At 35.2% G+C, this 15,943-nt stretch overlaps 2 non-coding genes across 2 annotated transcripts; both read left to right on the top strand.

Moving 5' to 3' along the window:
* Positions 1–796: 796 nt before the first annotated feature.
* TRNAF-GAA (transfer RNA phenylalanine (anticodon GAA)) lies at positions 797–869 on the top strand. Its single transcript has one exon. It is a non-coding gene; the product is annotated as a tRNA-Phe (tRNA).
* Positions 870–3,784: 2,915 nt separating this feature from the next.
* TRNAF-GAA (transfer RNA phenylalanine (anticodon GAA)) lies at positions 3,785–3,857 on the top strand. The gene has a single exon. It is a non-coding gene; the product is annotated as a tRNA-Phe (tRNA).
* Positions 3,858–15,943: the final 12,086 nt, after the last annotated feature.

Raw genomic sequence — 15,943 nt, 5'->3', positions numbered from 1 at the left:
TGAAAAATTTCCTGAGAGTCTTTGGAGTGAATCTGAATTTGTCCTCTCAAAAAAGAACTCTAGGAACATCAAACAGATTTTTTGTGCATATGTCTGTTGTTCTTTTGGCACTAGAAAAATCCTTTGGACAGTCAATGAGGAGGGACTATTTCACCTCTTTGTGTTCTCTGTCCATATTAGGGTAGGGAATCAACCTTCTACAGTGCTGTCATGAAATATATCTAGAAACGGATTTGCTGGTAAGTCTACTTTCATAGTTTTCACCTCATACATCAATAGACCATAACGATACTTAATAAACAAAAACGTAACAAGTAGGTAATCATAGTTTAAAAAATGTGAAATGCCCATGTCATTCTGACATGTTTCAGCACATTTTGGGACAAATGGTCTCACTTTTAACATTAAAAATCAATAAAATATTTTCTCTAAATTTTTGTCTCTTTTTTGCTCCAATTGTTTGCATCTCATAAAAAATAAAACTTGATGTAACATTATGCATGCAAATTGTGTTTTATGTGCGACCATGACCTATTCTAGAAGCACAGGGTCAGAATTATACTGGTGCATGGAGACAAACTGAAAATGTAAAACTTCAATGGCAAAATTGCTGTCTTTTTCTACTCATTCACAAATAGTTAATGAATGTTATTAAATATGTACAGCAAAATGGAAGGCGTTTCAAATAGAAATCATGCTTCAAAAAACAGTCAAATGAAAAATTATAATATATCCCTCCAGGTGTCACACTTGACATTTGCAGAGTGTCAAACCCCCCAGAAATTGTATAGATATGGCCGAAATAGCTCAGTTGGGAGAGCGTTAGACTGAAGATCTAAAGGTCCCTGGTCCAATCCCGGGTTTCGGCAAAATGCTTTTTCTTCACCGTTTACAAGTGGTTCAAATCCCACCTCTGACATCAACTTTTAATTGCAAGAAACTTTTTTCTTCATTTATTGATTAGATGAGGTCAAACAAAACTTAGTAATGTGGTTTTGAAAAATTTCCTGAGAGTCTTTGGAGTGAATCTGAATTTGTCCTCTCAAAAAAGAACTGTAGGAACATCAAACAGATTTTTTGTGCATATGTCTGTTGTTCTTTTGGCACTAGAAAAATCCTTTGGACAGTCAATGAGGAGGGACTATTTCACCTCTTTGTGTTCTCTGTCCCTATTAGGGTAGGGAATCAACCTTCTACAGTGCTGTCATGAAATATATCTAGAAACGGATTTGCTGGTAAGTCTACTTTCATAGTTTTCACCTCATACATCAATAGACCATAACGATACTTAATAAAAAAAAAAGGAACAAGTAGGTAATCATAGTTTAAAAAATGTGAAATGCCCATGTCATTCTGACATGTTTCAGCACATTTTGGGACAAATGGTCTCACTTTTAACATTAAAAATCAATAAAATATTTTCTCTAAATTTTTGTCTCTTTTTTGCTCCAATTGTTTGCATCTCATAAAAAATAAAACTTGATGTAACATTATGCATGCAAATTGTGTTTTATGTGCGACCATGACCTATTCTAGAAGCACAGGGTCAGAATTATACTGGTGCATGGAGACAAACTGAAAATGTAAAAATTCAATGGCAAAATTGCTGTCTTTTTCTACTCATTCACAAATAGTTAATGAATGTTATTAAATATGTACAGCAAAATGGAAGGTGTTTCAAATAGAAATCATGCTTCAAAAAACAGTCAAATGAAAAATTATAATATATCCCTCCAGGTGTGACACTTGACATTTGCAGAGTGTCAAACCCCCCAGAAAATGTATAGATATGGCTGAAATAGCTCAGTTGGGAGAGCGTTAGACTGAAGATCTAAAGGTTCTTGGTCCAATCCCGGGTTTCGGCAAAATGCTTTTTCTTCACCGTTTACAAGTGGTTCAAATCCCACCTCTGACATCAACTTTTAATTGCAAGAAACTTTTTTCTTCATTTATTGATTAGATGAGGTCAAACAAAACTTAGTAATGTGGTTTTGAAAAATTTCCTGAGAGTCTTTGGAGTGAATCTGAATTTGTCCTCTCAAAAAAGAACTGTAGGAACATCAAACAGATTTTTTGTGCATATGTCTGTTGTTCTTTTGGCACTAGAAAAATCCTTTGGACAGTCAATGAGGAGGGACTATTTCACCTCTTTGTGTTCTCTGTCCCTATTAGGGTAGGGAATCAACCTTCTACAGTGCTGTCATGAAATATATCTAGAAACGGATTTGCTGGTAAGTCTACTTTCATAGTTTTCACCTCATACATCAATAGACCATAACGATACTTAATAAACAAAAACGTAACAAGTAGGTAATCATAGTTTAAAAAATGTGAAATGCCCATGTCATTCTGACATGTTTCAGCACATTTTGGGACAAATGGTCTCACTTTTAACATTAAAAATCAATAAAATATTTTCTCTAAATTTTTGTCTCTTTTTTGCTCCAATTGTTTGCATCTCATAAAAAATAAAACTTGATGTAACATTATGCATGCAAATTGTGTTTTATGTGCAACCATGACCTATTCTAGAAGCACAGGGTCAGAATTATACTGGTGCATGGAGACAAACTGAAAATGTAAAAATTCAATGGCAAAATTGCTGTCTTTTTCTACTCATTCACAAATAGTTAATGAATGTTATTAAATATGTACAGCAAAATGGAAGGCGTTTCAAATAGAAATCATGCTTCAAAAAACAGTCAAATGAAAAATTATAATATATCCCTCCAGGTGTGACACTTGACATTTGCAGAGTGTCAAACCCCCCAGAAAATGTATAGATATGGCTGAAATATCTCAGTTGGGAGAGCGTTAGACTGAAGATCTAAAGGTCCTTGGTCCAATCCCGGGTTTCGGCAAAATGCTTTTTCTTCACCGTTTACAAGTGGTTCAAATCCCACCTCTGACATCAACTTTTAATTTCAAGAAACTTTTTTCTTCATTTATTGATTAGATGAGGTCAAACAAAACTTAGTAATGTGGTTTTGAAAAATTTCCTGAGAGTCTTTGGAGTGAATCTGAATTTGTCCTCTCAAAAAAGAACTCTAGGAACATCAAACAGATTTTTTGTGCATATGTCTGTTGTTCTTTTGGCACTAGAAAAATCCTTTGGACAGTCAATGAGGAGGGACTATTTCACCTCTTTGTGTTCTCTGTCCCTATTAGGGTAGGGAATCAACCTTCTACAGTGCTGTCATGAAATATATCTAGAAACGGATTTGCTGGTAAGTCTACTTTCATAGTTTTCACCTCATACATCAATAGACCATAACGATACTTAATAAACAAAAACGTAACAAGTAGCTAATCATATTTTAAAAAATGTGAAATGCCCATGTCATTCTGACATGTTTCAGCACATTTTGGGACAAATGGTCTCACTTTTAACATTAACAATCAATAAAATATTTTCTCTAAATTTTTGTCTCTTTTTTGCTCCAATTGTTTGCATCTCATAAAAAATAAAACTTGATGTAACATTATGCATGCAAATTGTGTTTTATGTGCGACCATGACCTATTCTAGAAGCACGGGGTCAGAATTATACTGGTGCATGGAGACAAACTGAAAATGTAAAAATTCAATGGCAAAATTGCTGTCTTTTTCTACTCATTCACAAATAGTTAATGAATGTTATTAAATATGTGCAGCAAAATGGAAGGCGTTTCAAATAGAAATCATGCTTCAAAAAACAGTCAAATGAAAAATTATAATATATCCCTCCAGATGTGACACTTGACATTTGCAGAGTGTCAAACCCACCAGAAAATGTATAGATATGGCCGAAATAGCTCAGTTGGGAGAGCGTTAGACTGAAGATCTAAAGGTCCCTGGTCCAATCCCGGGTTTCGGCAAAATGCTTTTTCTTCACCGTTTACATTTTAAAGAGATATTAAACAAAGCACATGGACTGATCATGATCAAAAGGCCTAAAAATCTTAACTATCTACAGAAAACAAAATGTTAAAAATTTGAGAAACGGTAACTTTTTCCTTTTGAACACATGAATGTTTTTTAGTAATTTTTCCTCTATTTTGTTTTATTTCAGATTGACTTAGCTGTAAGAGGATTAAAAGGTAACATGATAGCTGAAACAGTCAGCACTTATCAGACACTAGCTGAATGATTATAGTCAGCTTGTTTGACTTTGAAACACTGAGGCATTACTGAGACAAATGTCCTTAAAAAATATGCTGTGGACAAAGTCAAAAAGGCAAAAAACACAAGCTCCACAAAGGTCCGTCATCTTTAATTTGAAATATAGGAGGTTTGTACTTTAATGGTGAGACAAAGCATCTACATATTTGACATTGCTCCAGTGAGTAGAGCCCACTTAAAAATGTATGGGTTGCTTGTCTCTGCAAGCAAAAGCTGGGCACTAAACTGGCATACTTGCAATGCTGGATGGTTCAGAGTGAAAACACCTATAGGCTGACAATAGTAATTGCAGGTGTTGATTAACTCATTGTGCAAAATAATTTCTAAAATGTGGTCACTTTGGGAGGTTTTCTGCTGTTTTGGTACTCTGCAAATTTCATCTGCAAGGTATTCCTGCAAAATCTGCATTGCAAAACCCAAATAGGGCTCTTCCTTTCAAAGCCCTGCTGTGTGGCCAAACAGTAGTTTCTGAAGAAATGTGGCGCATCACCGCATTTGTGAGAAATCTAACATTTCTAATATCCAAACAAAATAAATGGAGATTTAAAAATTAATGCAGACGAAAAGTACGCATATAAAAAATGTTATTTATTGACTTTTTTGGGGTGGTGTGACAAGTTTTTAATCACAAGAAATGGTAACATTTCTGCTGACTAGCATGGAAGGAGTTAAGTTCCAATTGCATATCGAAGTCAGGATGGCCGAGCGGTCTAAGGCGCTGCGTTCAGGTCGCAGACTCCCACTTCTCCCACTTCTGACATCAACATTTAATTTCAAGAAACTTTATCTTCATTTATTGATTAGATGAGTCAAACAAAACTTAGTAATGTGGTTTTGAAAAATTTCCTGAGTCTTTGGAGTGAATCTGAATTTGTCCTCTCAAAAAAGAACTCTAGGAACATCAAACAGATTTTTTGTGCATATGTCTGTTGTTCTTTTGGCACTAGAAAAATCCTTTGGACAGTCAATGAGGAGGGACTATTTCACCTCTTTGTGTTCTCTGTCCCTATTAGGGTAGGGAATCAACCTTCTACAGTGCTGTCATGAAATATATCTAGAAACGGATTTGCTGGTAAGTCTACTTTCATAGTTTTCACCTCATACATCAATAGACCATAACGATACTTAATAAACAAAAACTTAACAAGTAGGTAATCATAGTTTAAAAAATGTGAAATGCCCATGTCATTCTGACATGTTTCAGCACATTTTGGGACAAATGGTCTCACTTTTAACATTAACAATCAATAAAATATTTTCTCTAAAATTTTGTCTCTTTTTTGCTCCAATTGTTTGCATCTCATAAAAAATAAAATTTGATGTAACATTATGCATGCAAATTGTGTTTTATGTGCGACCATGACCTATTCTAGAAGCACAGGGTCAGAATTATACTGGTGCATGGAGACAAACTGAAAATGTAAAAATTCAATGGCAAAATTGCTGTCTTTTTCTACTCATTCACAAATAGTTAATGAATGTTATTAAATATGTACAGCAAAATGGAAGGCGTTTCAAATAGAAATCATGCTTCAAAAAACAGTCAAATGAAAAATTATAATATATCCCTCCAGGTGTGACACTTGACATTTGCAGAGTGTCAAACCCCCCAGAAAATGTATAGATATGGCTGAAATAGCTCAGTTGGGAGAGCGTTAGACTGAAGATCTAAAGGTCCCGGGTTTCGGCAAAATGCTTTTTCTTCACCGTTTACATTTTAAGGAGATATTAAACAAAGCACATGGACTGATCTTGATCAAAAGGCCTAAAAATCTTAACTATCTACAGAAAACAAAATGTTAAAAATTTGAGAAACGGTAACTTTCCTTTTGAACACATGAATGTTTTTTAGTAATTTTTCCTCTATTTTGTTTTATTTCAGATTGACTTAGCTGTAAGAGGATTAAAAGGTAACCTGATAGCTGAAACAGACAGCACTTATCAGACACTAGCTGAATGATTATAGTCAGCTTGTTTGACTTTGAAACACTGAGGCATTACTGAGACAAATGTCCTTAAAAAATATGCTGTGGACAAAGTCAAAAAGGCAAAAAACACAAGCTCCACACAGGTCCGTCATCTTAAATTTGAAATATAGGAGGTTTCTACTTTAATGGTGAGACAAAGCATCTACATATTTGACATTGCTCTAGTGAGTAGAGCCCACTTAAAAATGTATGGGTTGCTTGTCTCTGCAAGCAAAAGCTGGGCACTAAACTGGCATACTTGCAATGCTGGATGGTTCAGAGTGAAAACACCTATAGGCTGACAATAGTAATTGCAGGTGTTGATTAACTCATTGTGCAAAATAATTTCTAAAATGTGGTCACTTTGGGAGGTTTTCTGCTGTTTTTGTACTCTGCAAATTTCATCTGCAAGGTATTCCTGCAAAATCTGCATTGCAAAACCCAAATAGGGCTCTTCCTTTCAAAGCCCTGCTGTGTGGCCAAACAGTAGTTTCTGAAGAAATGTGGTGCATCACCGCATTTGTGAGAAATCTAACATTTCTAATATCCAAACAAAATAAATGGAGGTTTAAAAATTAATACAGACGAAAAGTACGCATATAAAAAATGTTATTTATTGACTTTTTTGGGGTGGTGTGACAAGTTTTTAATCACAAGGAATGGTAACATTTCTGCTGACTAGCATGGAAGGAGTTAAGTTCCAATTGCATATCGAAGTCAGGATGGCAGAGCGGTCTAAGGCGCTGCGTTCAGGTAGCAGTCTCCCCTGGAGGCGTGGGTTCAAATCCCACTTCTGACATCAACATTTAATTTCAAGAAACTTTATCTTCATTTATTGATTAGATGAGGTCAAACAAAACTTAGTAATGTGGTTTTGAAAAATTTCCTGAGAGTCTTTGGAGTGAATCTGAATTTGTCCTCTCAAAAAAGAACTCTAGGAACATCAAACAGATTTTTTGTGCATATGTCTGTTGTTCTTTTGGCACTAGAAAAATCCTTTGGACAGTCAATGAGGAGGGACTATTTCACCTCTTTGTGTTCTCTGTCCCTATTAGGGTAGGGAATCAACCTTCTACAGTGCTGTCATGAAATATATCTAGAAACGGATTTGCTGGTAAGTCTACTTTCATAGTTTTCACCTCATACATCAATAGACCATAACGATACTTAATAAACAAAAACTTAACAAGTAGGTAATCATAGTTTAAAAAATGTGAAATGCCCATGTCATTCTGACATGTTTCAGCACATTTTGGGACAAATGGTCTCACTTTTAACAATCAATAAAATATTTTCTCTAAATTTTTGTCTCTTTTTTGCTCCAATTGTTTGCATCTCATAAAAAATAAAACTTGATGTAACATTATGCATGCAAATTGTGTTTTATGTGCGACCATGACCTATTCTAGAAGCACAGGGTCAGAATTATACTGGTGCATGGAGACAAACTGAAAATGTAAAAATTCAATGGCAAAATTGCTGTCTTTTTCTACTCATTCACAAATAGTTAATGAATGTTATTAAATATGTACAGCAAAATGGAAGGCGTTTCAAATAGAAATCATGCTTCAAAAAACAGTCAAATGAAAAATTATAATATATCCCTCCAGGTGTGACACTTGACATTTGCAGAGTGTCAAACCCCCCAGAAAATGTATAGATATGGCCGAAATAGCTCAGTTGGGAGAGCGTTAGACTGAAGATCTAAAGGTCCCGGGTTTCGGCAAAATGCTTTTTCTTCACCATTTACATTTTAAGGAGATATTAAACAAAGCACATGGACTGATCATGATCAAAAGGCCTAAAAATCTTAACTATCTACAGAAAACAAAATGTTAAAAATTTGAGAAACGGTAACTTTTTCCTTTTGAACACATGAATGTTTTTTAGTAATTTTTCCTCTATTTTGTTTTATTTCAGATTGACTTAGCTGTAAGAGGATTAAAAGGTAACCTGATAGCTGAAACAGACAGCACTTATCAGACACTAGCTGAATGATTATAGTCAGCTTGTTTGACTTTGAAACACTGAGGCATTACTGAGACAAATGTCCTTAAAAAATATGCTGTGGACAAAGTCAAAAAGGCAAAAAACACAAGCTCCACACAGGTCCGTCATCTTTAATTTGAAATATAGGAGGTTTCTACTTTAATGGTGAGACAAAGCATCTACATATTTGACATTGCTCCAGTGAGTAGAGCCCACTTAAAAATGTATGGGTTGCTTGCCTCTGCAAGCAAAAGCTGGGCACTAAACTGGCATACTTGCAATGCTGGATGGTTCAGAGTGAAAACACCTATAGGCTGACAATAGTAATTGCAGGTGTTGATTAACTCATTGTGCAAAATAATTTCTAAAATGTGGTCACTTTGGGAGGTTTTCTGCTGTTTTTGTACTCTGCAAATTTCATCTGCAAGGTATTCCTGCAAAATCTGCATTGCAAAACCCAAATAGGGCTCTTCCTTTCAAAGCCCTGCTGTGTGGCCAAACAGTAGTTTCTGAAGAAATGTGGTGCATCACCGCATTTGTGAGAAATCAAACATTTCTAATATCCAAACAAAATAAATGGAGGTTTAAAAATTAATACAGACGAAAAGTACGCATATAAAAAATGTTATTTATTGACTTTTTTGGGGTGGTGTGACAAGTTTTTAATCACAAGGAATGGTAACATTTCTGCTGACTAGCATGGAAGGAGTTAAGTTCCAATTGCATATCGAAGTCAGGATGGCAGAGCGGTCTAAGGCGCTGCGTTCAGGTAGCAGTCTCCCCTGGAGGCGTGGGTTCAAATCCCACTTCTGACATCAACATTTAATTTCAAGAAACTTTATCTTCATTTATTGATTAGATGAGGTCAAACAAAACTTAGTAATGTGGTTTTGAAAAATTTCCTGAGAGTCTTTGGAGTGAATCTGAATTTGTCCTCTCAAAAAAGAACTCTAGGAACATCAAACAGATTTTTTGTGCATATGTCTGTTGTTCTTTTGGCACTAGAAAAATCCTTTGGACAGTCAATGAGGAGGGACTATTTCACCTCTTTGTGTTCTCTGTCCCTATTAGGGTAGGGAATCAACCTTCTACAGTGCTGTCATGAAATATATCTAGAAACGGATTTGCTGGTAAGTCTACTTTCATAGTTATCACCTCATACATCAATAGACCATAACAATACTTAATAAACAAAAACGTAACAAGTAGGTAATCATAGTTTAAAAAATGTGAAATGCCCATGTCATTCTGACATGTTTCAGCACATTTTGGGACAAATGGTCTCACTTTTAACATTAAAAATCAATAAAATATTTTCTCTAAATTTTTGTCTCTTTTTTGCTCCAATTGTTTGCATCTCATAAAAAATAAAACTTGATGTAACATTATGCATGCAAATTGTGTTTTATGTGCGACCATGACCTATTCTAGAAGCACAGGGTCAGAATTATACTGGTGCATGGAGACAAACTGAAAATGTAAAACTTCAATGGCAAAATTGCTGTCTTTTTCTACTCATTCACAAATAGTTAATGAATGTTATTAAATATGTACAGCAAAATGGAAGGCGTTTCAAATAGAAATCATGCTTCAAAAAACAGTCAAATGAAAAATTATAATATATCCCTCCAGGTGTCACACTTGACATTTGCAGAGTGTCAAAACCCCCAGAAATTGTATAGATATGGCCGAAATAGCTCAGTTGGGAGAGCGTTAGACTGAACATCTAAAGGTCCCTGGTCCAATCCCGGGTTTCGGCAAAATGCTTTTTCTTCACCGTTTACAAGTGGTTCAAATCCCACCTCTGACATCAACTTTTAATTTCAAGAAACTTTTTTCTTCATTTATTGATTAGATGAGGTCAAACAAAACTTAGTAATGTGGTTTTGAAAAATTTCCTGAGAGTCTTTGGAGTGAATCTGAATTTGTCCTCTCAAAAAAGAACTGTAGGAACATCAAACAGATTTTTTGTGCATATGTCTGTTGTTCTTTTGGCACTAGAAAAATCCTTTGGACAGTCAATGAGGAGGGACTATTTCACCTCTTTGTGTTCTCTGTCCCTATTAGGGTAGGGAATCAACCTTCTACAGTGCTGTCATGAAATATATCTAGAAACGGATTTGCTGGTAAGTCTACTTTCATAGTTTTCACCTCATACATCAATAGACCATAACGATACTTAATAAACAAAAACGTAACAAGTAGGTAATCATAGTTTAAAAAATGTGAAATGCCCATGTCATTCTGACATGTTTCAGCACATTTTGGGACAAATGGTCTCACTTTTAACATTAAAAATCAATAAAATATTTTCTCTAAATTTTTGTCTCTTTTTTGCTCCAATTGTTTGCATCTCATAAAAAATAAAACTTGATGTAACATTATGCATGCAAATTGTGTTTTATGTGCGACCATGACCTATTCTAGAAGCACAGGGTCAGAATTATACTGGTGCATGGAGACAAACTGAAAATGTAAAAATTCAATGGCAAAATTGCTGTCTTTTTCTACTCATTCACAAATAGTTAATGAATGTTATTAAATATGTACAGCAAAATGGAAGGTGTTTCAAATAGAAATCATGCTTCAAAAAACAGTCAAATGAAAAATTATAATATATCCCTCCAGGTGTGACACTTGACATTTGCAGAGTGTCAAACCCCCCAGAAAATGTATAGATATGGCTGAAATAGCTCAGTTGGGAGAGCGTTAGACTGAAGATCTAAAGGTCCTTGGTCCAATCCCGGGTTTCGGCAAAATGCTTTTTCTTCACCGTTTACAAGTGGTTCAAATCCCACCTCTGACATCAACTTTTAATTTCAAGAAACTTTTTTCTTCATTTATTGATTAGATGAGGTCAAACAAAACTTAGTAATGTGGTTTTGAAAAATTTCCTGAGAGTCTTTGGAGTGAATCTGAATTTGTCCTCTCAAAAAAGAACTGTAGGAACATCAAACAGATTTTTTGTGCATATGTCTGTTGTTCTTTTGGCACTAGAAAAATCCTTTGGACAGTCAATGAGGAGGGACTATTTCACCTCTTTGTGTTCTCTGTCCCTATTAGGGTAGGGAATCAACCTTCTACAGTGCTGTCATGAAATATATCTAGAAACGGATTTGCTGGTAAGTCTACTTTCATAGTTTTCACCTCATACATCAATAGACCATAACGATACTTAATAAACAAAAATTTAACAAGTAGGTAATCATAGTTTAAAAAATGTGAAATGCCCATGTCCTTCTGACATGTTTCAGCACATTTTGGGACAAATGGTCTCACTTTTAACATTAACAATCAATAAAATATTTTCTCTAAATTTTTGTCTCTTTTTTGCTCCAATTGTTTGCATCTCATAAAAAATAAAACTTGATGTAACATTATGCATGCAAATTGTGTTTTATGTGCGACCATGACCTATTCTAGAAGCACAGGGTCAGAATTATACTGGTGCATGGAGACAAACTGAAAATGTAAAAATTCAATGGCAAAATTGCTGTCTTTTTCTACTCATTCACAAATAGTTAATGAATGTTATTAAATATGTACAACAAAATGGAAGGCGTTTCAAATAGAAATCATGCTTCAAAAAACAGTCAAATGAAAAATTATAATATATCCCTCCAGGTGTGACACTTGACATTTGCAGAGTGTCAAACCCCCCAGAAAATGTATAGATATGGCCGAAATAGCTCAGTTGGGAGAGTGTTAGACTGAAGATCTAAAGGTCCCTGGTCCAATCCCGGGTTTTGGCAAAATGCTTTTTCTTCACCGTTTACATTTTAAGGAGATATTAAACAAAGCACATGGACTGATCATGATCAAAAGGCCTAAAAATCTTAACTATCTACAGAAAACAAAATGTTAAAAATTTGAGAAACGGTAACTTTTTCCTTTTGAACACATGAATGTTTTTTAGTAATTTTTCCTCTATTTTGTTTTATTTCAGATTGACTTAGCTGTAAAAGGATTAAAAGGTAACCTGATAGCTGAAACAGACAGCACTTATCAGACACTAGCTGAATGATTATAGTCAGCTTGTTTGACTTTGAAACACTGAGGCATTACTGAGACAAATGTCCTTAAAAAATATGCTGTGGACAAAGTCAAAAAGGCAAAAAACACAAGCTCCACACAGGTCCGTCATCTTCAATTTGAAATATAGGAGGTTTCTACTTTAATGGTGAGACAAAGCATCTACATATTTGACATTGCTCCAGTGAGTAGAGCCCACTTAAAAATGTATGGGTTGCTTGTCTCTGCAAGCAAAAGCTGGGCACTAAACTGGCATACTTGCAATGCTGGATGGTTCAGAGTGAAAACACCTATAGGCTGACAATAGTAATTGCAGGTGTTGATTAACTCATTGTGCAAAATAATTTCTAAAATGTGGTCACTTTGGGAGGTTTTCCGCTGTTTTGGTACTCTGCAAATTTCATCTGCAAGGTATTCCTGCAAAATCTGCATTGCAAAACCCAAATAGGGCTCTTCCTTTCAAATCCCTGCTGTGTGGCCAAACAGTAGTTTCTGAAGAAATGTGGTGCATCACCGCATTTGTGAGAAATCTAACATTTCTAATATCCAAACAAAATAAATGGAGGTTTAAAAATTAATGCAGACGAAAAGTACGCATATAAAAAATGTTATTTATTGACTTTTTGGGGTGGTGTGACAAGTTTTTAATCACAAGGAATGGTAACATTTCTGCTGACTAGCATGGAAGGAGTTAAGTTCCAATTGCATATCAAAGTCAGGATGGCCGAGCGGTCTAAGGCGCTGCATTCAGGTGGAGTTGTGTGTTCAAATCCCACTTTTGACATCAACATTTAATTTCAAGAAACTTTATCTTCATTTATTGATTAGATGAGGTCAAACAAAACTTAGTAATGTGGTTTTGAAAAATTTCCTGAGAGTCTTTGGAGTGAATCTGAATTTGTCCTCTCAAAAAAGTACTCTAGGAACATCAAACAGATTTTTTGTGCATATGTCTGTTGTTCTTTTGGCACTAGAAAAATCCTTTGGACAGTCAATGAGGAGGGACTATTTCACCTCTTTGTGTTCTCTGTCCCTATTAGGGTAGGGAATCAACCTTCTACAGTACTGTCATGAAATATATCTAGAAACGGATTTGCTGGTAAGTCTACTTTCATAGTTTTCACCTCATACATCAATAGACCATAACGATACTTAATAAACAAAAACTTAACAAGTAGGTAATCATAGTTTAAAAAATGTGAAATGCCCATGTCATTCTGACATGTTTCAGCACATTTTGGGACAAATGGTCTCACTTTTAACATTAACAATCAATAAAATATTTTCTCTAAATTTTTGTCTCTATTTTGCTCCAATTGTTTGCATCTCATAAAAAATAAATCTTGATGTAACATTATGCATGCAAATTGTGTTTTATGTGCGACCATGACCTATTCTAGAAGCACAGGGTTAGAATTATACTGGTGCATGGAGACAAACTGAAAATGTAAAACTTCAATGGCAAAATTGCTGTCTTTTTCTACTCATTCACAAATAGTTAATGAATGTTATTAAATATGTACAGCAAAATGGAAGGCGTTTCAAATAGAAATCATGCTTCAAAAAACAGTCAAATGAAAAATTATAATATATCCCTCCAGGTGTGACACTTGACATTTGCAGAGTGTCAAACCCCCCAGAAAAGGTATAGATATGGCCGAAATATCTCAGTTGGGAGAGCGTTAGACTGAAGATCCAAAGGTCCCTGTTCCAATCCCGGGTTTCGGCAAAATGCTTTTTCTTCACCGTTTACAAGTGGTTCAAATCCCACCTCTGACATCAACTTTTAATTTCAAGAAACTTTTTTCTTCATTTATTGATTAGATGAGGTCAAACAAAACTTAGTAATGTGGTTTTGAAAAATTTCCTGAGAGTCTTTGGAGTGAATCTGAATTTGTCCTCACAAAAAAGAACTCTAGGAACATCAAACAGATTTTTTGTGCATATGTCTGTTGTTCTTTTGGCACTAGAAAAATCCTTTGGACAGTCAATGAGGAGGGACTATTTCACCTCTTTGTGTTCTCTGTCCCTATTAGGGTAGGGAATCAACCTTCTACAGTGCTGTCATGAAATATATCTAGAAACGGATTTGCTGGTAAGTCTACTTTCATAGTTTTCACCTCATACATCAATAGGCCATAACGATACTTAATAAACAAAAACTTAACAAGTAGGTAATCATAGTTTAAAAAATGTGAAATGCCCATGTCATTCTGACATGTTTCAGCACATTTTGGGACAAATGGTCTCACTTTTAACAATCAATAAAATATTTTCTCTAAATTTTTGTCTCTTTTTTGCTCCAATTGTTTGCATCTCATAAAAAATAAAACTTGATGTAACATTATGCATGCAAATTGTGTTTTATGTGCGACCATGACCTATTCTAGAAGCACAGGGTCAGAATTATACTGGTGCATGGAGACAAACTGAAAATGTAAAAATTCAATGGCAAAATTGCTGTCTTTTTCTACTCATTCACAAATAGTTAATGAATGTTATTAAATATGTACAGCAAAATGGAAGGCGTTTCAAATAGAAATCATGCTTCAAAAAACAGTCAAATGAAAAATTATAATATATCCCTCCAGGTGTGACACTTGACATTTGCAGAGTGTCAAACCCCCCAGAAAATGTATAGATATGGCCGAAATTGCTCAGTTGGGAGAGCGTTAGACTGAAGATCTCAAGGTCGCTGGTCCAATCCCGGGTTTCGGCAAAATGCTTTTTCTTCACCGTTTACATTTTAAGGAGATATTAAACAAAGCACATGGACTGATCATGATCAAAAGGCCTAAAAATCTTAACTGTCTACAGAAAACAAAATGTTAAAAATTTGAGAAATGGTAACTTTTTCCTTTTGAACACATGAATGTTTTTTAGTAATTTTTCCTCTATTTTGTTTTATTTCAGATTGACTTAGCTGTAAGAGGATTAAAAGGTAACCTGATAGCTGAAACAGACAGCACTTATCAGACACTAGCTGAATGATTATAGTCAGCTTGTTTGACTTTAAAACACTGAGGCATTACTGAGACAAATGTCCTTAAAAAATATGCTGTGGACAAAGTCAAAAAGGCAAAAAACACAAGCTCCACACAGGTCCGTCATCTTTAATTTGAAATATAGGAGGTTTCTACTTTAATGGTGAGACAAAGCATCTACATATTTGACATTGCTCCAGTGAGTAGAGTCCACTTAAAAATGTATGGGTTGCTTGCCTCTGCAAGCAAAAGCTGGGCACTAAACTGGCATACTTGCAATGCTGGATGGTTCAGAGTGAAAACACCTATAGGCTGACAATAGTAATTGCAGGTGTTGATTAACTCATTGTGCAAAATAATTTCTAAAATGTGGTCACTTTGGGAGGTTTTCTGCTGTTTTGGTACTCTGCAAATTTCATCTGCAAGGTATTCCTGCAAAATCTGCATTGCAAAACCCAAATAGGGCTCTTCCTTTCAAAGCCCTGCTGTGTGGCCAAACAGTAGTTTCTGAAGAAATGTGGTGCATCACCGTATTTGTGAGAAATCTAACATTTCTAATATCCAAACAAAATAAATGGAGGTTTAAAAATTAATGCAGACGAAAAGTACGCATATAAAAAATGTTATTTATTGACTTTTTTGGGGTGGTGTGACAAGTTTGTAATCACAAGGAATGGTAACATTTCTGCTGACTAGCATGGAAGGAGTTAAGTTCCAATTGCATATCGAAGTCAGGATGGCCGAGCGGTCAAAGGCGCAGCGTTCAGGTCGAATTCTCCCCTGGAGGCGTGGGTTCAAATCCCACTTTTG

Source organism: Dendrobates tinctorius, unplaced genomic scaffold (assembly GCF_039654945.1).
Source record: "Dendrobates tinctorius isolate UK_male_01 unplaced genomic scaffold, ASM3965494v1 ptg000184l, whole genome shotgun sequence".
Lineage (NCBI taxonomy): Eukaryota > Metazoa > Chordata > Amphibia > Anura > Dendrobatidae > Dendrobates > Dendrobates tinctorius.
The sequence above is the reverse complement of the archived record's forward strand: the minus strand, read 5'-3'. Positions and strand labels throughout refer to the sequence as shown.